The sequence below is a fragment of the Sebastes umbrosus genome, chromosome 1 (assembly GCF_015220745.1).
Source record: "Sebastes umbrosus isolate fSebUmb1 chromosome 1, fSebUmb1.pri, whole genome shotgun sequence".
NCBI classification, from domain to species: Eukaryota; Metazoa; Chordata; class Actinopteri; order Perciformes; family Sebastidae; genus Sebastes; species Sebastes umbrosus.
The window spans coordinates 8,186,743-8,210,134 of NC_051269.1; the positions used below are offsets into that span (position 1 = coordinate 8,186,743).

Below are 23,392 nucleotides of genomic sequence, written 5' to 3' on the forward strand. Positions count from 1 at the left end.
TCTGCCCCGTCTCTTTATCAAGGAACTTGTGTAATTTGGTTGGGTTATGCTCTGGGTGAAATTCCCAGAGTGGCGTTGTCGGGTTGTAATAGCCTGGGTTTCTGCTAAGTGCCCGGGTTACATAATAATTATGCATTTTGTAATGGAGTTATTAAAACAGATTGCTCCGTCCTGGCCGAACAGTCACCGTCGGTGCAGAGAAGGCGTCATGGTCTCAGTGGTCACGCTGTCCTGCAGCTGAGTAGAGCCTCACTTCTGGATATTTTGCGCATGCTTACTTTGAGGAATTGATGTAAGCACAAATTCTCAATTCATATTTGAGTTGTGACATACATCTTTCAAAATGATTTCCTTAAATTTGAATAACATAGTTTAAGATAAAATGTGCATGTTAGAGCCATTTGTTCAGTAGAAATATCTGTGGTTAATTTACATTTTGTTTTATTTGCTTGAGATAAATAACTCTGTAGTTTCACTGCAGTGTGCTCAATAAGGACCAAGTGTGACTGCAGCCAGTCCTGTATTCTGATTGGGCGAAAGCTAAATTGTGCTGCATGTGCTCGTTAAACGATTCAGTTGAAGCCATGGAGCCTGGAGAGCACACTAGTCTTTGACCGTGCTTAATATACCGTGCTTAATATTACTGTTCTTGCTTTTTTACTGCTTATGTTTTTGATATTTTGTTACCATTTTTGTATTTGAAGACTAAAGAAAGATTTTCAGTAAACGGTTGAAATGAAGAACATGGACTACGGAGTTTTATTGAAACACGCGTCAACTACATGCTTGGACTCTATAGCTTAAGTGGGCATCTAAAGAAATAGACGGAGCCACACTTACATTAGTCAAAGACTATGCTCGTTAAGGAAACGAAGCATATGGATGGACCCCTTGTAAAGAGACGTGGATTATGGACATAATTCTTCACCTAACAAGGATATAAGAGCCACGTTGATTTTCATCGCTGTGCACTAAAGGAAAGTGAGTACATGAAGATCTCAGTCTACAATGTCCTTACATTCTGGAGCCATGTTCAATTAAGCCTCAAGTCGTTTTGCAACTAAGCTGCAGTGGTCATTCTTTGAAGTGCACATGTTAAAACTCTTGAAAACGTCTGTGGACATATTGTGGAAGAGTGAGAAGCTGTCGTTTTGAAGAAAACAAGACAGTTTGTGTGCATTAAACCTTGGCAAGAGTGACGCCGTAGATAATGGAAGTTGCAGAAAACGGCCAGAAGAGGGAGTCAAAGCCCACGGCAAAGGCTGTGGAAGAAAAACTGAACAGGCTTAAGAATGAAAGAAAAGGCAAGCTGGCTCATCTCACTCGTAAAAGAAGGGAGATTGAAAATCTCAAGAAAGATAAAGTTAATAATGAAATAATTAAAGGTGAAGCATTATTTATCTTTTGGAAGTTCTTTAGAGAATTTAAAGAGCTTAATGCAGAAATATGAACTCTTCTAGAAGACGAAGATAAAGAAGAGGAGCAGTGTAACTGGTACATGCCCAAATGTGTGGACTTTGAGAACTTTGTTCAGGAAACAGAGGACTGGATTGAAAAGATTAAGAGACATCCTGAAGAAGAGAACGATGATGGCAATAAATATGAGGATGATGATGACATAAAGCCAAGTGATAGCATCTCAGAGGTCATCAGTCGCACATCCAAGAGAAGCTCCGTGCTTAGCCATGCATCACAAGCATCCAGTGCAAGTTCTGCTCGTTTGAAGCTGCAGGCAGAGCGGGAAGAGCTGTTAGCACGTGCTGCCTTTCTTAAGAAACGTCAAGACATTGATATGGAAGAAACACGCTTAAAGGCGCGCAAAGAGCAAGTGGAGCTAGATGCCAAGATTGCTGCATCAGACGCCAAAATAAAGGTGTATGCAGATTATGAAGATGGTCAAGATGGCATGAATGAATATTACGAGTCAAAAAGCAAGTACAAAGTGGGTTTAAAGGACATGTATGTTAAAGATGAAGATGGTGAGACACAAGTGAGTTTCCCAGCACCTGTAGGCCCAAAGCACCCAGCTCAGACTGCTAATGATCATCACAGAGCTTCGCCTCTTAAAGCAGCCAGGTCAGCAGTACCTCCCCCTCAGAGAGCAGCTAGTTCAACAGTACCTCCAGACCCTTCACAGCAAGCAGGTTCCTCTGATGGCATCTCCAAAATAATGCAGCGCCAGAATGAGATAACAGAAATGCTAGTCAAGCAGCAAAACATGTCACAACTCCCACAGAGAGATGTTCCAACTTTCTCAGGAGATCCACTCAGCTACCGTTCGTTTATAAGGGCATTCGAACAGACTATTGAGAACAAGACTGCTAGTGCACAAGATAGGTTGTTCTACCTGCAGCAGTTCACAAGTGGAGAACCTCTTAACCTTGTTCGTAGTTGTGAACACATGTGGCCAGATGAAGGTTACAGAGAAGCTAGGAGGCTCCTTCAACAACAGTATGGAGATGAACTGCGAATTGCCACAGCCTTGATGAATAAAGCTCTTGAATGGCCTCAGATAAAATCAGAAGACAGGAAAGCATTAAATGCATATGCTTTGTTCCTGATAGGATGTCGAAACACTATGAGTGATGTGGATTACATGGATGAGATGGACAACCCTAGCAATATGAAGACTGTCATCTCAAAACTCCCCTTCAAACTAAAAGAACGGTGGAGAAATCGAGCATATGAAATCCAAACAAAAACAGGAAGAAGAGCCAGGTTTTCTGACCTGGTGGATTTCATCAACTGGCAAGCAAAGGTCAGCAACGACCCACTTTTTGGAGATATTTTGGATGTCAGCGTAGAAGGAAAGGGGAAGCCTAAGATAAACATTAAGACAAGTAACCCCAAGAGCATCAGTTTTGCTACAAGTGTCTCTCCGGCTGGAAGACACAGTGGTGCTCAACAACCACAAGAGAAAAAGTATGGTTCAGCCAAACTATCTGATGTTTTCCAAAAACCCTGAATGTACTGTCATAAAAGCCACACCTTGGAGTTTTGTGAGAAGATAAAAGAACAGACTCCCAAAGACAGAATCAAATTCTTAACATCACAAGGACTCTGTTTTGGATGCCTCACACCAGGTCACATGAGTAAATATTGTCGTAAGAGAATGCAATGCCAGGAGTGTTCAGGAAAACACCCAAGCATTTTGCATGTTGTGAAGGAATTCCCAGTTCTGTCCGAAAAGGATGAAAATAGGAATACAGAAACTACTAACGCGGTCACAAACGCCTTCGTAGGAACAGAACATGAAAGCAGCAGAGACACTGGGGCAGGTAATGGAGAAAATATCCTTTCCATAGTACCAGTGAAAATAAAGTCCAAAAGAAGTGACAAGGTGATCCAGGTCTATGCGTTTTTAGACCAAGGAAGCACAGCAACATTCTGTACCGATGAGGTCAGGCAGCAGCTTAACCTCCGAGGAAGGAAAGCGGAACTCTTACTCACTACTATGGCATCAGAAAAGAAGGTGAGCACTCACGTTCTGTCAGATCTGGAAGTATGCAGCCTGGAAGGGAAGAATTACATAGACCTTCCGCAGGCGTTCACTCAACCAAGTATACCAGTGAAAAAAGACAACATTCCTCTTCAGAAAGATGTGGATCGATGGCCTTATCTGCATGAAGTTCGCATCTCGCATATCGAAGCAGAAGTCGGCTTGCTTATTGGTACTGATGCCTTTAAAGCCATGGAGCCCCAGCAGATAATAAACAGCAGATGTGATGGGCCGTATGCAGTGAAGACTCCTCTTGGATGGGTCATCAACGGTCCACTCAGAGGCACCACTACAGCCAACCTAGAAATGGTGAGTCACTCAGTCAATCGCATTTCAGTATCCAATGTGGAAAACCTGTTGACTCAGCTGTACAATGCAGACTTCCCAGAGAGAGGATACGATGATAAGACTGAGATGTCACAGGAGGACCGTCAGTTCCTTGACTCAGTGAAAGGATCAACACAGCTAGTTGATGGTCACTACTGCATCGGACTACCACTGAAAGACGAAGACTTAAAAATGCCTGATAACAGATCTTTAGCCGAGCAGCGCCTTACAAGCCTCATAATGGGAAAAATCGTCAAGATAATGCCAGACTCGAAAGGAACCGTCCGCAGTGTCTGTGTTCAGACGAAGACAAGCACATTGGAGAGACCCATAACTAAGATATGCCTCTTGGAGGAGGCATTGTGAAGATCAAGAGAGACTGAATAAGTTAAAGACATTTATCTGTTTAGGTTAAAGCAAATATGTATCTTTAAAACCTGAAAAAAGGATTTATAGTTTGTTGTATAAGTATTAGTATTAGTATTGTATAAGTGGACAATGTCTCTAAGCATTTATGTTTGATAATTGATATGCTAACAGCCTAGTCAATTAGGGGCAGGTTATGTTAGAGCCATTTGTTCAGTAGAAATATCTGTGGTTAATTTACATTTTGTTTTATTTGCTTGAGATAAATAACTCTGTAGTTTCACTGCAGTGTGCTCAATAAGGACCAAGTGTGACTGCAGCCAGTCCTGTATTCTGATTGGGCGAAAGCTAAATTGTGCTGCATGTGCTCTTTAAACGATTCAGTTGAAGCCATGGAGCCTGGAGAGCACACTAGTCTTTGACCGTGCTTAATATACCGTGCTTAATATTACTGTTCTTACCTTTTTACTGCTTATGTTTTTGATATTTTGTTACCATTTTTGTATTTGAAGACTAAAGAAAGATTTTCAGTAAACGGTTGAAATGAAGAACATGGACTACGGAGTTTTATTGAAACACGCGTCAACTACATGCTTGGACTCTATAGCTTAAGTGGGCATCTTTAAGAAATAGACGGAGCCACACTTACAACGTGGCTGATTTGCAGTCTAATAATACTAACTAGAAAATGCATTTCCTGCTGAAAATGCGTGGGAATGCTGACAGCTGAAAGGACCTGCAGGATCTCTGTTCTAGTCAGCTGCTCGATAGCGGTGTTTTAGTTTTAGTCTTTTCAAGTTATATTGAGTGTAGGGAGCCTTCCTTTAGGCCTGTTTTCATTTGGTGTTTCCCCTCTCCCTTTGAATCGCTTGCGATTTTTGTGGTTATCCTTCATGAGTAACTTTAAGATTCCCCTGGGGCCTCATGTATAAACGGTGCGCACGTACTAAAATGTTGCGTACGCTGTGTTTCACGCTCACGCCGGGATGTATAAAAGTCAACGTGACGTGAGAATGTGCGGACCGTGCCGTAAATTCTAGACCAGTCGTGAAAATGTGCGGGCCGTCCTCCAAACTCTGTCATCTGGCAGTGTCAAACTACAAAGTACTGAAACTCGCTAAATGCGTAAAAATATTTTTTCCACTCAACTTACTGAGCTTTATTTATGATGTGGGATCCAAAAAAACCCATATATTTCTTTATTAGTTTGCGCATAATGTTTAACATCAGAGAGGCACAACAAAAACACATTTAAACCTATGTCCCAGAGATGACATGCCTTAACCACCGTGTGAAAACCAAAATGACGTGCTGCACAATGTGGCAGACCAACATGCTGTGTCTGTGCTCCAGAGGAGCTACAGATGGATGAACCGGACCCTGGCACACCTAACAATGAGCCAAAAGCAGCAGCTTTACAGCGCCGTTTAGATGCAACACACAGAATGTAAAGCAACGAGGTGAGTCGAGACAAACATTTATTTTTCAACAAGGTCTTTTAATATATAACTTATCCCACCAAGAACCTCATTCATTCTTTTTAATTCGTTGCATATATATTCTTCATTGTATTGACAATCTCTCTCTGTGACTCACAGCACAGCGTTAGTGAGGACACGGCCAGACCGCCGCCCCTCAGCAGTCGAGGCTCGGGCGCAGCTGACCGTTCTTCTTTTTGTTCCTTTTCCAGCGTGATTTGCCGTCGTTATTTGGACAATAGGTGACAGCATGGAGCGTGTTTATAGTCATTTGCATAGTTATTAATGGGAGGAGACAAGGCGGACCAAATGGCACGTGCAGCTGCGCTCAATTTCACGTTCATTGAGATGTATAAAGGAAAGGTACGCAGGAACAGGCGTACGCACAGTTTTATACATGTGGAAATTTCTGTGCTTACGTACTTTTCCAATTTTGTTAGTACGCCCTCTTCCAGTGTGAAAGCTGCGCAGTCTTTTATACATGAGGACCCTGGTCCGCAATTGCGTCCCTCCCCCTGTCCCCCTGATGGTTAACTTAACGGAAAATGTCCTGGGGTCTCATTTATAACCGTTGCGTACACACAAAACGGGGCCTGAAGTGTGCGTACGCCACTTCCCACGCAAGGAGGAGGAGGCGAAAAATGCTGAAATGAGAAGGACCTGTGGAGTCCAGCTGCAGCGTCCCGTCTCACTTCCTGGACTTCCTGTCATCTCTTGGTCAGCCAGTGGAGGCGGGGCGACGACAGGGGGGCGGGGTCAACACCAACAGTTCTGGGGTCTCATTTATAACCGTTGCGTGGAAAAATTATCTTTACACATTTGGCGAGTTTCAGTACTTTGTAGTTTGACACTGCCAGATGACAGAGTTTGGAGGACGGCCCACACATTCTCACGACTGGTCTAGAGTTTGCGGCACGGTCCGCACATTCTCACGTCACGTTGTTTTTTATACATCCCGGCGTGAGCGTGAAACACAGCGTACGCAACAATTTTGTACGTGCGCACCGTTTATATTTGAGGCCCCTGGGGTCTCATTTATAACCGTTGCGTACGCACAAAACGGGGCCTGAAATGTGCGTACGCCACTTCCCACGCAACAGTTGTGATCTATAAAAACAAACTTGACGGGAGAATGTGCGCACCGGTACGGAAACTTTGACCCGTGCGTACGCACATTATGGAGGCACCGAGGCAGGGGAAACTGGAGACGCAGATGAATTGAAGCCAGACTGTAGACATTAAATGTCATTATACGTATAATGATGCCTCTCACACATTTAACTTCACTTCATACTTATATCCACTTTATCATAAACATTTAAAACAGCAGTGTTTTTTGTGCTAGTGAGCCATAACTATTACATAAGCACCTTACAAATGTAAAAGATCAACTCAAATCTCAAAGCAAATTCCGCTCAATATCTCATCAGCGCTGTCTCACCATCATGTCCCCCCCTCCACCACCGGAGCTCAGAGGAGATCTGAGAGGAGAGGACCGGACTTCCGAGAGTCGCAGTCAGCTGTGGAGCAGCTGATGAAATCATCATCATCGGTTGTAGAAATCCAAGATTATATCAAATAGCATTAAAGAATGGCAGAACAGAGCGCCAATAGTTTTAATAATATCTACTAACAGTGTGCAGATATCACCAAGTACCATATTAGTTTTCATAAAGTTGTTGTGTAAAATCGCTGCAGTAAACATGATGTAACCCTCTGGGAAAACCAGTTGTTTCTAAAACATTTAGAGATATTTCCCTCACTGAAAATTCCTTTTATTTAATAAATAACCACATTCTATATTTTATTCTGAAATTAATTTATCATTGTTTATTTTATTTCCGTTTTTGCTCAGAGTTTTAACTTTAACAAACTTTAACAAATAAGCTCATTGGTTCAAAGTGAAATAACTGTTGCTACTGGTGTCAAACATTCCAAGTGGGAGTGCAATCAGCCCGGTGTTGTTTAACATAATGATAAATGATATATTTGAAAATTTAGATGGATGCATCAAATCAGCGATATATGCAGATGATGGGGCAATATGGATGAGGGGAAGAAATGTGCCATATGTGATGGAAAATATAAGGAAAGCAATAGGGAAAGTGGAGAAATGGTCATATGAGTGAGGATTCAAAATGTCAACAAATAAAACATGTTATATGATATTTACAAAAAAGAGAAACATTAATACTGAGAATTTAACATTATATGGTCAGTTGATGGAGAGGGTGAATGAATACAAATATCTGGGTCTATGGCTAGACAGTAAATATACATGGCATGTTCATATAAAACATCTGGAAACAAAATGCAAAAAAGTAATAACTTTACTACGAGCTGTGGCTGGATGTAACTGGGGGGCAGATAAACAGTCATTGATTGACATATATAGGGCGATCATGAGATCAACAATAGATTATGGTTGTATAGTTTATGAAGCAGCAACAAAGACATCATTACAAAAAGTGGATAGAGTACAGTGTAGAGCATTACGGTTATGTATCGGAGCTATCAAATCAACACCCGTTAATGCAGTATTAATTGAAGCAGGAGAGACTACACTGGAATTAAGAAGAGAGAAATTAGCTCTAGCATACTGGGTCAGGTTAAAAGGAAGTGGAGAAGAAAATCCTACAAAGGTAACATTACAAAACTGTTGGGAATACTCTTAAGTTTCAAGGATATGGATTTGGATGGACAATGGAAGAAAAAGTGCGGACATATGGATTAGAGGCCTTAGAGTTCACCAGGTCGACACCAGTAAGCAGCGTACCCCCCTGGCTGCTCCCAGAAGTTAAAATAGACATGAGTATCATTGAAAAGAAAAGGGAATGGCAAGTAAATGAAGTGGGAGTTAAAACAAGTGTATACCTAAGGAACAGCTATAATAATTATCTCAAAATATATACAGATGGATCCAAAAATAAACAGGAGTGTGTGGGAGTTGGTATATATATTCCAGAATTTCAAATATCTATTTCCAAAAGACTTTCAGACCAGGTATCAGTGTACACAGCAGAAATAGTGGCAATCATCATTGCAATGCAGTGGGTGGAGGAGGTCAGACCTGACAGAGTGGTGATATGCACGGATTCAAAAGCTGTTTTGGAAAGTATACATTCAACAAAAGCTGTAAGGCAAGATCTAATCATTGAATTGTACTATAGCTTGCTAAGACTACACAGAGGAGGTATAGATGTATTATTCTGTTGGGTTCCAGCACACGAGGGGGTGAAAGGAAATGAGTTTGCAGATAAACTAGCAAAAAGTTCACTGCAAAAAGACATTACAGTACCAGTTTTACTTGGGAAAGGAGAAGGAAAAGCTGTGATTAAAAGGAAAGGAGTGGAGATATGGCAGAAAAGATGGGAGGAGGACCAGAAAGGAAGGAGATATTTCAAAATACAAAAGTCGGTCATAACAAAGACGTATAAAGAAAGGAACAGAAGGGAAGAAATCATCATAACAAGACTCAGACTGGATCACACTGGTCTTAATGGCACGTTGGCTTTAACGGGGAAAAGGAACAGTGACAAGTGTGGGGGTTGTGGTGATAAAGAAAATGTGGAGCAGCATATCCTAATTCAATGTAAAAAGTATGAGGCTGAAAGAAAAAGACTACAGGACCAAGTCAGAGAGGAGGGACGGGACTGGGATCTGATGGGGATACTGGGAACAGAGGGTGAGGGGGCTGAAGGCACCAGGAAGGCATTATTAATGTTCTTAAGAGACACAGGATTGGTGGATAGAAGTTAAGAGTAGGAGTAAAGAGCAAATGACATGATGTTACACACTCTTGTACAGTAGGTGGCGGTATGCACCTTAAAGTTGGTTGCGATCCGCCAGAAACCGAGAGAAGAAGAAGAAGAAGAAACATCCCAAGTCCCGCCTCCTCACTCAGGTGAGAGACGCAGTGGAGTGTGGGAAACACGGAGATTGATGAGAGAGCAGCGGAGAAGCTGGATTTACAGAGTGATATTATTACTACTTATACTTGATATACTACTGAACAGAGAGAAGTAAAACTATATCTGAGCCAGTAAGAGCTCCGTCACCTATTGAAGCGACCTGAGAACATCTGAGAGCATCGTTTTATTCTTTTCTTCTCTCGGTGCGTTCCAAACATTAAAGCAGCCGCCGCACATGGCATCACGAGTCAAATGCTCTGAGCTGGCATAGTGAAATGTTTTGCCACTGAGCTGTATTCTAAAATGATATTTTGTATTTCTTTGGTGATAGAGGCAGAAAGAGATATGTGTGTGTAATATGTGTGTGTTATTTACATTGTGTGGACAGAGAGGGATTATGTAGCTGAAGTTCATGGGTTATGAGATTAGCTTGATTCTGTTCATCCCTGTGCTGCTTGTGTGCATCAACGCAAGGTGTCAGTGTTGTGACAGGGAAAGTATTCACATTGCCTTACTCACAATATTCACATATAGTGAGTATTTAATGTTTAAACTGTAGGTTGTTTGCATAATAATCTACAACTCAAATGGGTTCACATATTAAATAGTCATTTAATAGTGTTGTTTACACTTTACTATTGAGTGGTTTATAATAATAGTGAGGTTGACATATTTCATATGTTAATATTACGATGCAAGTTAATATTGTGATGCAACAGTTATCCTACATTCATGGGTTAAGCATTGAAAAGTTGTATTATATGTTGATATTGATCAAATTAAACTGTACAGTTAAGAGCTTGGATAGATTTGCATATATTGCTATATAAGCCGTGTTATTTACACAGGCTAGGTTTTCTGGATACCCTTGAACTCCGGATTTGGATTGGAATCTCTCCCTGACGAGGGGGATGGCGAGCTACCCGTGCTGAGCACCTGGATTGAGGAGCGCTTTCAACTTTCATCTGCCTTGCTGTCAGTGTGGTAGGACTGTGGGGAAGGACCTCAAAAGACAATTGGATCTGAACATTTTATTTTGGGGATTACTTTTATTTTTTAGGGTGCACCCAGTTCAATGTACATTTCAAACTGAACAAAACTGAATGTCGGCAGTAATTGTGAATTTATTCTGTGTCAATACAATAATTTTCCCTTAAACTTAATTCTGTGTTCTGCTTACTCATTGTGGTGTCCGATTCCTGTTCATTACTCCTCTCTACGAATCTAGGTTATACTAGTCCAGTGGATACTTATTCATCAGGTGGGTTACAATGACATGACTTATTAATTTATTTATGGTTTATTAGATAGGGACAGATACAGTATACATATAGACAAAATGAAAACGGCTATCCGATGCAACTATCAGACTGTCTCCAGTGCGCCACCGCGCTGCGCCACTCTGCTTCCTCCAGTCACCTCCAAACAGCACATCTTCACCAGTATGGATTGTGTAAATTAACAAAGTGTGTAAATGAAGCCAGTGACAGCTCTCACACAATCGTTACACTCCATATCGGCATTATCATTATCAGTCCTAATCATAATGCAGGACAAGTTCACTATAAAAACTTAAATAATAAATAAATAAATATAAATAGTGTACACCTGTCAAACTTCCTTTTTTCTAATGATATCCAGGTGGGGGATATTACTGACTGTCTTGATCATTTTAAGTGAATGGATCAGTCTGATTGCTGTAAACATATAAACACAGCGGTGAGACTCGGAACATGCTGCATGGTGCTGGTGGATATACCGTCACTGTGAGGACTACGTGACGTGAATGAGAGAATCAGGAGGGAACGAGTGTTCAGAGTCCTCCTCACCTACAAACACCTCCATCTCTGTGTCAGAAAAACTCCTTTTCTCTGTCTTCCTCTCGGGAGTTGCCGTGATTCACCGTAAAGAACCACTGATCAACAGGCTCATTCACATGCAGAAACATTCATGAGGTGCTTTGCATCGACCATTTATGGTTGAAGGTGGGCGTGTAGAGGGCGGATCCACGTGCGCACATTTCCAGGTGGACTGTGATTTATAAAGGGAACATTGTGTGCAGGTGTGCGTATGCACAGTTTTATAAGTGATTTTTTTTGGCGCACGCCATTTTTTTTTTTTTTTTTTTTAAAGTTATTTTTTTGGGGGCATTTTCCATTTTTTTTTATTGACAGGACAGTGGATAGAGTCTTGAAAGGGGGGAGAGAGAGAGTGGATGCGGAAAGGGCCACAGGCCGGATTCGAACCCAGGCCGCCGCGGTCAGGACCAAGCCTTAATACATGGACGCCCGCTCTACCAACTGAGCTAACCCAGGGCGCACGCCATTTTTAGGCTTTTGTGCACACGTACATTTTTAGTATGGATCCTACCCACAGTTTTATAAAAGAGACCCCTGGTAATTTTCTTCCAGGACATTTTCTGTTTTTCTTCTGACTTTTTTTCTTACAGTGTGGTGGCTGATCAGCGCAAGACCTACGAAAAATATGAAAATGTTCTAAAATGTCCCGTGGTACCAGTCCATCTATCCCCTCATTCACAAACGTTCAGGGGAACCACCCTATGTTTTCCCTGACAATGCAACATTATTTTTCATACTGCCTGCCTGAGTATACCTGTATTCTCCCTCCGTCTGAAACGCTCCGCAAAACCAAGCAAACCAACAACGTGCGCACTTTAATCACGTCCAAAACATTCAAATTTGTGGATCCCAAAGTGTAAACAATGTGCTGGAGTATGGCAATGGAATATTTAATTGGATTTCTTTTGGTCAAACTTTGCCTCCAGCAACCCGCTTCCTCAGTTCTTGTATCATGCCGCAACCCGGCCAGCGTTTGCTGTTATACAATAGTATATACATGTTTTTAAAGTGCTATTGCATATCAACAAAATAAAACAAAATAATGAATCCTACTGGAGTTGGCACCTTGCCGTGGTGGATAAGCTTGTGTGTCTCTTTAACCCTGTATTTCAACAGGAGACTGATCTAAGTTTCCTTATAAGTTCAACCAAGTCAGCTTGGTCACAGGTTAGAGACCGGACAAATATCAGCTCCTTTGCTCAGATTTGAAGGCCATTGCAAAAATAAAACATTGTCATATGAACCTGAAGTGCTTACTCCAACTAAAAAGTTCTCATGTCATCTCTGTCAGTTTTACTGCTAGCAATACAACCCAAAGTTCTACCAAAGTTCAGCATCACTTTTACTGTGATTAGAGGTTACTGGCGACCAATAAAAGTATCCAGCGTTATCTCCGTCAGTTTTACTGCTTTATTGGTTGTCATTCTACCATGAAGGCATGGGGGTGAAGTTTGACCCTGAAGTGACCATGCTCCTATTATTTGGTTTTCATGTTTTTCTCAGGTTAAAAGCTTTTAAAAAGTACCCTTTAAAAATGAGGAGGTAAAAAAATAATTTCTGTGATCTTCTTACATCTGATCTCATCAGCTTGAACGCACCTTGGAAATCATCAAGAGTTGTAAAATCAGTTTTCTGCTACCTTTTGGAAAGTGGCTGCCGCGTCCGTCAGGGGCCGAATTGGCAGCGCCCCGATATCTATATCTTTTTGTGACATATAAATCTACATCTGTGCCAAATGTGTTGCTTTTTTCGCAAAATGCACAATTGTTATGAATATTTCAGCTTAGCTGCCCCGCTGTTACATGAGATTTAGATTTATTTTTCATTTCTTTTCTGTAAGTCTTTTAATCTGGAAAGAACTTTGTACTTAAGTTTGACAAGTGTTATATAAATTATTATTATTATTACTACACTAGTTGCTTAGGTTACTTATCTCTACTTTCTTATGTAAAACGAAAAATTAAGCTGTAAAACAATGGCTTATGAGATTTCTTAAAAACAATCTCTGCAGCCTCAGGAGTGTGTGTAATGTGTCACTAGCCTGTCAGTAAACGGCTGCCCGTACAGCGGTCCGTTGCCCACACCGGGTTCCTGTCCCGGGTGAGGAAGAGTTTATGAGAAATGTGGAGTGTTGGATTTATTATGTACAAAAGTACTTACAATGATCTACAATAACCTGACTGTTGGATTTGTTATGAATAGAGTGAATTATGAGAAAAGAGAGGAGAGGGAGGTGCTGTTCTTCTTTTTCAAGGTCAAAGGGAGGAAGGAGTCAGAAGGAGATAACAAAGAAGAAGACATGCAGCAGAAACATCACGTGCCATAAGTTCATGAATATTAATATTGTGTAAACCATGAATAGGCTGGATCAGGGATAGCTCGGGGTTCAGACTTCGCGAACTGACCCATGCACTGTATGTTGTCAGGGACACGTAGGTTGGATCCAGATATCTGTAAACTCTTTTATTTTACTTATGCAACATTGATTGTTCGGAATAAATTGTATTATTATGCTTTAACCCGTCTGTTTGGAAATTCTCTTTGTCACACAAGATTAACCAACACATAACTGGGCCTTGACCTCTTGGAGGTAGAAGGCCAGTTCCTTCAATTGGTTACCCCGACGTGATCTTCGGCATTGAGAAGCGTGTCCAAAGGACGGACAGACCGGCGAGAGAGAGAAAGGGATCCCTGAAATCTTAAAGGTAAGCAGAACCTGTTGTATCGAACTCTGCATATTGGCTTACTCTAAATTATCTCTCTTGTTGTGCTGAATCTCCTTTGTAGTGATAAATGTTGCAAAAGTAAAGACTTTCTGTTAAAGCGTTTGGAACGCTGCGCTTGGAGCGCTAGAGTAGTGCGCTTGGAGCGCTAGTTTTTAGTAACGTCTGGGACGTTAGAGAAGTATTTGGAACATTAGAAAAGCGTTTGGAACGCTGCGCTTGGAGCGCTAGAGTAGTGCGCTTGGAGCGCTAGTTTAGTAACGTCTAGGACGTTAGAGTTTAGTAAAAATAGCGCTTGGAGCGCCTGTATGAGTGTACATTAATAACTAGTATTCAGAGGAAAATTAAAACTTACTGTTGATACTGGGCCAACATCGCTGGAACATCAAAGTGTCCAGTAGAAGCTTATGTTGGTAGGATCACAGCGAGGGGCATAGCGACCCATTTACTCTGAATCTAGTTACTGTCATAAACTGAATAAACCTGTGTGAAATAGTACTGGACAGAATGGACGCAGAATTTGACAAAGACTGTGAGGAACGGGGTGGCTGTGGGCCTCCCCGTTTATCATTTGGACAGCAATGGGCTAAAGTCAGGACCAATGTAATCTGTACATTTGATCCCAAGACTAGAAATAAAGAGACTCAAGACCTAGATGAGTGGTATAACATGACAGTGAAGGAAGGGCATTTTCCAGCCACGGGAAGTGAAGCCAAATTCATGCCAGTGATGAGAGCATTAATACAGGTGGTTCATAGAAAGCTGCTGCAAGCAAGACAAGACAAAGAAAAGGGACATATGTTTGTAAGGAGGAAATTGAGGAAGAAAGAAGACGAGTTGGCAAGTAAATTGGTAAAATATAATGTGATACAGATGGCTGCACTATCAGCCTTAGGCAGCCAGACGAAAGCCACCCACGCAAAAACCGCTGAAGCAAAACCACTAGTGAAACCCTCACCCAGTCCTAGCGCACCCCCACCACCAAACCCACATACTAGCCAGCCGCCACATTACATGTCCCTCCATCAGCAGTACCCACCTGGCCCACATCCCAACCCCCCTCCTTATCCTCCTCCTACCCCTAGTCCGGTACCAACCCCACAGGACAGTGATCATACAAACGAAGTTATGGCACCATTGTTTCAAGTGTTAGGTGGTACTTTGGAACTAGAAGAGGAAATAGAAAAAGAACAAGGAGCAGGTTCAGCCTCAGAGGCGGGTAGTATGTCTGATGTAGCCAGAGAAATAGACAGGCTAAGGGAAGAACTGAGAGATCAGGCTGAACAGTACAGGTTAAGACAAGCCATGTTACCACCAGACTTGCGTAATGGAGACGTAAGAAGGAGAGCTCAATCTACCCCTAAACCCCACACAGAGAGTCCGGACATAGGTGATTGGATGCAGAGAACTGAGAGAGACACAGAGAGATCCCGTGCAGAGTATCATGATGTCCACACTAGTGGAGAGGTAGATGAGGACACTGATGACGAGGCTAGTAGAGCAGTAGAGGAGGGTGATGATGATGAAGACGAAAACATTCCTATCACTATAGAGGGAACCATGAGAACGCACTCCAAAAGAGGGATACATAGGAGACGGGAGGGTGGGGACGAAGAGGCGAGACCATATACACCCCCCAAAACTAGGTCACGTAAAGTTTATGGAAAGTACAAAGACAAAGGTGACAAACAGAGGAGTCAGTGCGTTGGCATGTTTCCCATTGTGGCCAAAAGCAACGGTAGAGACGAGTATCAGCCGTTCACCTTAGGTGACATTCAAGCACTAAGTCAGCTCCTCCCAGGAATTCAAGAGGGAGGCGGAGTGTGGCTCACGAGCCTGTATAACAAGACCCGAGGGAAGACTTTAGCTATGGGTGATCTCAGGGCTATTTTGGGTTTCTCGGTTTCGGACTGGGCACTGAAAGAATTAGAAGCAGCGGCCGGAACAGCCCAGGTGTTAGATAGGAGCCCCCTTAACCCCTACGCTACCTCCTTCGGTAATGCTATTAGACAAAAGTATCCCATACCAGCGGGTAAGCTCCACAGCTTGGTGTTTAAGATTAAGAACGGGGAGAGTGGGCGCACGTTCATAGAAAGAGCAAAGACAGAGTGGGCGGGGGCTACGGGGGTGAACCCAGATAAAGAATCACAGCAGCCTCTGTTCAGAATAGCTCTGTTAAAACATGCTCCGGAAGGAGTTAAGAGAAAGATGCAAGAGAATCCAGATATGGCAGGGGCAAAATCATCAAGATGGGAAACACATTTCTGCCATCATCAGGATGCAGAAACCATGGAGGAGGAAGAGGAAAATGAGTCATTAAAAGAGATGGTAGCTCAGTCGACTAAATTACAGTTGGCAGATGCACGGACTCGTGCAACAGATAAGAAAAAGGGAGGGAAAGAGAAAGATACCCAGATGGCTCAAATTGTAACACCAGCTCCAGCCCCGCCACAGAATCCTTATCCACTGCAGGGCCCGCCACAGGCTATATATCAACCCCAGTATCATGTTCCTTCCCAAGCTGCCCCATATCAGCAGCCCCCTTATCATGAAGGCTGGAATAGAGGCAGAGGGAGAGAAGGAGGAGGCAGGGGGAGGGGGTATGCCCAACCAAGAGGAGGCAGTTGTTTCATCTGCGGAAGCCCGGATCACTGGGCACGTGACTGTCTTCAGAAACAACAACAGCAGATGAGAGGGCCTCCACAGCAGTCATATCAGCCAACAATACAGACTCCACCAAACCAACAGCTAGCTCCAATGCAGGCATACAGCGGGTACTCTGCGCAGGGACCTCCACCTGGTCCATATACACCAGGAATGTTCCCATAGGGGTGCCCGACGGAGATGGAGGGACAGGGGCTGGCAGAGCCCTGTCTCCAGTTGACAGTGAACGGAAAACGAAGATGGTTCATGGTGGATACGGGAGCACGTTACTCCACCTTAGCTGAACCTATGTGTTCCCTTTCCTCTCACTATGTTTCCGTTTTGGGATTTTCCGGCACTGAACAAAGACTGCCTTTTACTGTTCCCCTTCCTGTCCGGCTTGGGAGACAGGTGATGGAGCACCCCTTTTTGTATGCACCTGATTGTCCACGTGATCTCCTGGGAAGAGATGTTTTGGCAGCACTGGGGGCTTCTGTACATTGTTCACCAGAAGCTGTGATAGTGAGTTTCCCCGGAGGAGAAGAAATGGTGTGCTCCTCCCCCTCCAGTGCTGATCGCATGTGCATGTTGAGTCCTGATACCTCACCTGATGCCCCACCACCCTGTGCAGACATATATTGGGTCCTGCTAGCCGACAGAAACCCTCTGATTGACTTCTATAACATGTGGCAACCATGGATTAGGGCTCTACACCCTTACCTCCCTGTTCCCGATCCTCCCCACTGCACTCTGAATTATGACAGAAATAATGATCTTACGTATCAAGATGAGTTCCAACAGAACCTGTTAGATACAACCTGGGGGATAGGAGTAAGAGATGTTTATATAGCACCAGCAGGAGTAACAGCCGCAGTAAAACTAACCCCAGCACAAAAACAATGGTATCGCATGTCAGAAGAAGCTGTTCCCCATGTGTCCCTAGCCATAGCTCCAAAACATCAGGCTAAAGACTTAGGCCCCATGGTTAAAGCAGCAGTCGCTCTGACAGACTGGGTTCCCACTTCCCTTTTGGGGGTTTCAATCTCACCATCCTCTAACATATATAGACTCTCCTTTTACAATGCAGTGTCAGGTATTTGCAAACATGAGTTACTAACACGCCACCACGGTAGGGAGATGTTAGATGGTGAAGGAGCCACTTCCATGTTGGCAGCTCTCCCTTCCTCACTGTGGTCTACGGGCCCCTTTGATGTTGGCAGGTGCAGCATGGAACCGGTAACTTTCGAGATGAATACTTACTGCCCTATCTGAAGACCTCAGTATAAGCATAAAGTGGAAGCAGCCCAGGGTATCTCCCCTACGATTGAAGGACTGATAAAGGCGGGAGTATTAAGAAAATCTTACTCTCAGTGGAACACTCCCATTTTGCCAGTAATCAAACCCTCCGGCTCATACAGAATGGCTCATGATTTAAGAGCCATCAATGAGCTGGTTTTGACTCCTGTTACACCAGTACCGAACCCCCACTCTGCTCTCTCAAAGCTCACCCCAGCCCATACATCTTTCACATGTATAGATTTGGCTAACGCCTTCTTTTGCCTGCCCTTAGCAGATCATTTACAGGACATTTTCTCATTTACATATGAAGGCCAAAGGCTGACATATAATGTGTTACCACAGGGGTTTATACTCTCCCCCTCTATTTTTAATGAAACCTTGAGAACTCACTTAGCCGGCCTTGAACTCCCTGAGGGGTGTTGTATTGTACAATATGTAGATGACTTGTTAGTGGCCGCACCCTCGGCTGAGGTATGCCTGTCACTAACTCATGCATTGTTATTGAGGTTACATAACTACGGTTACAAAGTCTCAAAGGAAAAACTTCAGTGTTGCCGCACACAAGTTTCGTTCCTAAGTAGAATGGTGTCAGCAAAGGGCACCGCAATGTCTCCAGCTCATCGTGACTCAATACTCCACCATCCGAAACCACAGACAGTAAAAGAGATGTTATCATTCTTAGGGCTGACTGGGTATTCAAGACAATACATCCCTAACTATGCAGGCGACACTCAGTTACTCAGACAAATGGTAACCATGGCTGGAATGAGAAATCTCACCGCTGAGCTAGAATGGTCTACAGAGGCCGAGGAGGTGTTTATCCACCTCAAGCAGGAAATGGCAGAGGCCGCAGCACTCGCTCTCCCAGATTACTCTCAACCATTCCATCTGGATGTCTCAGAGCAGCTTAGTACAGCCCATGGTGTCTTATATCAGAAACACAGAGGAGATAGGAACGTATTGTACTATTGTAGCATTTTGCTAGACACACAAGAACAGAGAGCCAGCCCCTGTGTCAGATATGCAGCTGCTCTGGCAAAAAATTGTAGACAAAGTAGGTCATATAGTCATGCACCATCCTCTACAGATTCTGACCTCTCACAGCACTGTAACATATGTCACATCCTCCTGTTTCACTCTCACCCCCCTCAGACAGACCAAGATCTTACAAGTACTCTCGAAACCACACATCTCCTTTGTACATGAGGGCTGTAATATGGCTGATAATATGACTGATGGCGAGAAGCACTTCTGTGCAGAAAAATCGCTGCCCTTTGTAAAACTAAGGCTGGACTTAGAAAACTCCCCTTTAACGGAAACTGACCTTAGCTTATTTACAGATGGTTGCTGTTTCCGTCATCCCACCGAAGGGTTAAAAGCAGGTTATGCTGTGGTGTCTATGAATACAGCAAAAGAGGAACCATGTACTCTCGATCACGGTCCTCTTGATGGGAAACAATCTGCTCAGGCAGCAGAACTTACGGCTGTAGTTTGTGCTCTGCGGTTAGCGGAAGGGAAGGCAGTGAATATTTTCACAGACTCTGCGTATGTGTGCAATGCAATTCACAGAGATATGTCTGGCTGGGTGCAAGCGGGTTTTAAGACTAGTCAGAATAAACTTATGGCTCATGAGGAGTTGATGAAAGAGTTGTTGGAAGCAATCCAGTTACCACAGAGGGTAGCTGTGATCAAAGTGAAAGGACACAGTCAGGGCACTGACTTAGAGAGTATAGGAAACGAAGCAGCGGATGCAGCCGCTAAAAAGGCGGCAGGGTATTTACCTACTATGATGGTCATGACCACAGCAGATCTCGGTTCTGAGATAACTGATTTCTCCATCATACAAGCTCAGGAATCTGCCACAGCAGCAGAACGAACCATCTGGGAAGATAAGGGAGCTATAGAACAGTTTGATGGTATATGGTATAACGGAGATCAAATAGTTATGCCCCCTGTTGGATGTCCTCAATATTGACTCAGACTCATGGACTTGACCATAAAAGCCACAAACAGATGTTACGAGATCTCCGCCACTGGTGGATTCCCCGGAAACATGCTACTATAACTGACTTCTTGACTAAGTGTGACGTATGTAGTACATGTAACATCAGACCTACCATCACTCCTAGGGCAGGAAAACATCCTTCTCCCACTGCCCCGGGACAGGAAATCTTTATTGATTTCACAGATATGGGAGTAAGGGCTGGGGGGAAAAGATTTCTCCTAGTAATTGTGGACGCATTTTCACGTTGGGTTGAGGCCTACCCTACGGGAAAAGAGGACGCAAAATCAGTCATTAAATGTCTGGTGAATGAGTACATTCCGAAACATGGGTTTCCTAAATTGATCAGGTCAGATAATGGTTCACATTTCAAAAATAAAGACCTGCAATCTGTTGAAAAGGCTCTGGGACTACAACACAAATTTGGCACTGTGTATCATCCACAATAACAGGACTCACATCATTTGAGCTTACGTGTGGCCGACCTTTCCCAGGGCCGTCCCAAAACCCCTCTCCCCTTCCTGACCTCGGTTACAGACCATACTATTTGAAGGTTAATGCTCTTGTGTCAGCTCTCTCCTATACAGGTGACAAACCTGTCACCCCTGTCACAGAGGACGTTCCAGGACCTGACCCCGGACCCCCGGAACACCTTTGGTTGAAGGTGTTAAAGAGGAAGTGGTCGGAGCCACGTTGGACAGGCCCACACAAGGTTCTGGCCAGAACTGCAACAGCTGTGCAGCTCGCAGGAAAAGGACTCAACTGGTGGCACCTAACACAGTGCTCCAGCAGCAGGACAGGACCTGAAGCAGAGGAGGCAGCCCCACAAGGAGCCCAGGCTACGTGAAAAGAGGCGCCGGACGGGACTTTAACTAAGGCGCTAGAGGGGCTCCGGACGCTGTCTGAATCCATGCACGATGACTCAGGTATCAACAGCCCCATTAACGACTGGTTAGACCGTACCTTTGGGAAATGGAAGTCCATGGTGGTATCTCTATTCTCCTCAATCCTTGCTGTGTGTGCATGCTTAGTATTATGCGGTTGTTGCTGTATTCCATGTATTCGCCACCTCACTGAGCGTGTGATTATTTCTGCTGTGCAACGAAAGCATCCTGATGCACCTCCTTCTTATCAGATGGCCATGTTCCAAGCGGAGAGACAGGGTCTCCTGGAAATGGTGGGGGACAGTGAAGATGTTGATCCTGAAGAGGTTGTGTGATGATGCTTATAATTAAAAAATCTGTACGTAACATGATGATGCTTATAATTAATACATCTGTACGTAACATTATCTATGCTTATAATAAATATATCTGTATGTAACATTATCTGTAGGTGAACTTAGTTAAGTTCAAAAGAGGGTCTGTTGGATTTATTATGTACAAAAGTACTTACAATGATCTACAATAACCTGACTGTTGGATTTGTTATGAATAGAGTGAATTATGAGGAAAGAGAGGAGAGGGAGGTGCTGTTCTTCTTTTTCAAGGTCAAAGGGAGGAAGGAGTCAGAAGGAGATAACAAAGAAGAAGACATGCAGCAGAAACATCACGTGCCATAAGTTCATGAATATTAATATTGTGTAAACCATGAATAGGCTGGATCAGGGATAGCTCGGGGTTCAGACTTCGCGAACTGACCCATGCACTGTATGTTGTCAGGGACACGTAGGTTGGATCCAGATATCTGTAACTCTTTTATTTTACTTATGCAACATTGATTGTTCGGAATAAATTGTATTATTATGCTTTAACCCGTCTGTTTGGAAATTCTCTTTGTCACACAAGATTAACCAACACATAACTGGGCCTTGACCTCTTGGAGGTAGAAGGCCAGTTCCTTCAGGAGCCATCACCAAAGCCTGAGGAGCCAAGAAATATTTTACAGCTGAAAACTGAAATGTTTTCAAATGTGGAGCAGGTTTGAACCGAGGCTCCGTTTGTAAATGACGAAACATACTGTGCGTTCCAAAACCCATTCTACCATACTACTTAGTATGACAGAAAAAAAGATTTCTTATGTCCCAATACATAGTATGTCAAATGCAGTGTGCCAAAAATACCAGGATGTCCTACTACATCTGGTCACATTTTACAGAATGAAAGCCAGCATGCTTTTCTGGCTGTTCTGATCCACAATCCTCTGCACAGCAGATATATTGTATTCATACTGCATGCAACAGTACGTACTTTGTAAGGGCAGCTGCAGTGTACTAGAAGTAAAAAGGAAAAGTATGTGATTTGGGACGTAGTCAGTCGTGCTGCTCCTCGTCCTGGAATGATTCATAGCTTGATAACCCGGTCCTCTTATTTCCTTGTTCCCTCCCCTTCAGATCGACAGTTTGAAGGTGGGTGTAACCAACATAACACATGATGATTACATCACAGCTCAAACTAGTGTCGGTTCTCAGGAAGTGAATCTCAGACAGTCGTTGCTACTGAGAGGTGAAATGGCGCAGAAAGGAGTTCAGCTGGACCAGGAAGCAATCTCTTGTTCGATCTGTCTGGATCTACTGAAGGATCCGGTGACTACTTCCTGTGGACACAGCTACTGCATGAACTGTATTAAAAGCTTCTGGGATGGAGAGGATGAGAAGAAGATCTACAGCTGCCCTCAGTGTAGGCAGACCTTCACACCGAGGCCTGTCCTGCTGAAAAACACCATGTTAGCAGTTTTAGTGGAGGAACTGAAGAAGACTGGACTCCAAGCTGCTCCTGCTGATCACTGCTATGCTGGACCTGAAGATGTGGCCTGTGATGTCTGCACTGGGAGGAAACTGAAAGCCTTCAAGTCCTGTCTGGCGTGTCTGGCCTCTTACTGTGAGAAACACCTCCAACGTCATTATGACTCAGCTCCGTTAAAGAAACACAAGCTGGTGGAGCCCTCCAAGAAGCTCCAGGAGAACATCTGCTCTCGTCACGACGAGGTGATGAAGATGTTCTGTCGTACTGATCAGCAGTGTATCTGTTATCTCTGCTCTGTGGATGAACATAAAGGCCACGACACCGTCTCAGCTGCAGCAGAAAGGACCGAGAGGCAGAGAGAGCTGGAGGTGAGTCGACTCAACATCCAGCAGAGGATCCAGGACAGAGAGAAAGATGTGAAGCTGCTCCAACAGGAGGTGGAGGCCGTCAATCGCTCTGCTGATAAAGCAGTGGAGGACAGCGAGAAGATCTTCACCGAGCTGATCCGTCTCATGGAGAAAAGAAGCTGTGATGTGAAGCAGCAGGTCAGATCCCAGCAGAAAACCCAAGTGAGTCGAGTCAAAGAGCTTCAGGAGAAGCT

The 23,392-nt window shown here is 43.6% G+C and overlaps 1 protein-coding gene and 1 long non-coding RNA gene across 3 annotated transcripts in view; one reads left to right on the top strand and one right to left on the bottom strand.

Moving 5' to 3' along the window:
- LOC119486943 (ral GTPase-activating protein subunit beta-like) overlaps positions 1-23,392 on the bottom strand; it is a 592,951-nt gene that overhangs the window by 345,081 nt on the left and 224,478 nt on the right. The gene's annotated exons all lie outside the window — the stretch shown is intronic.
- Positions 9,555-10,744, top strand: LOC119487210. The gene is made up of 2 exons (XR_005206659.1): positions 9,555-9,784; positions 10,430-10,744. It is a non-coding gene; the product is annotated as an uncharacterized LOC119487210 (long non-coding RNA).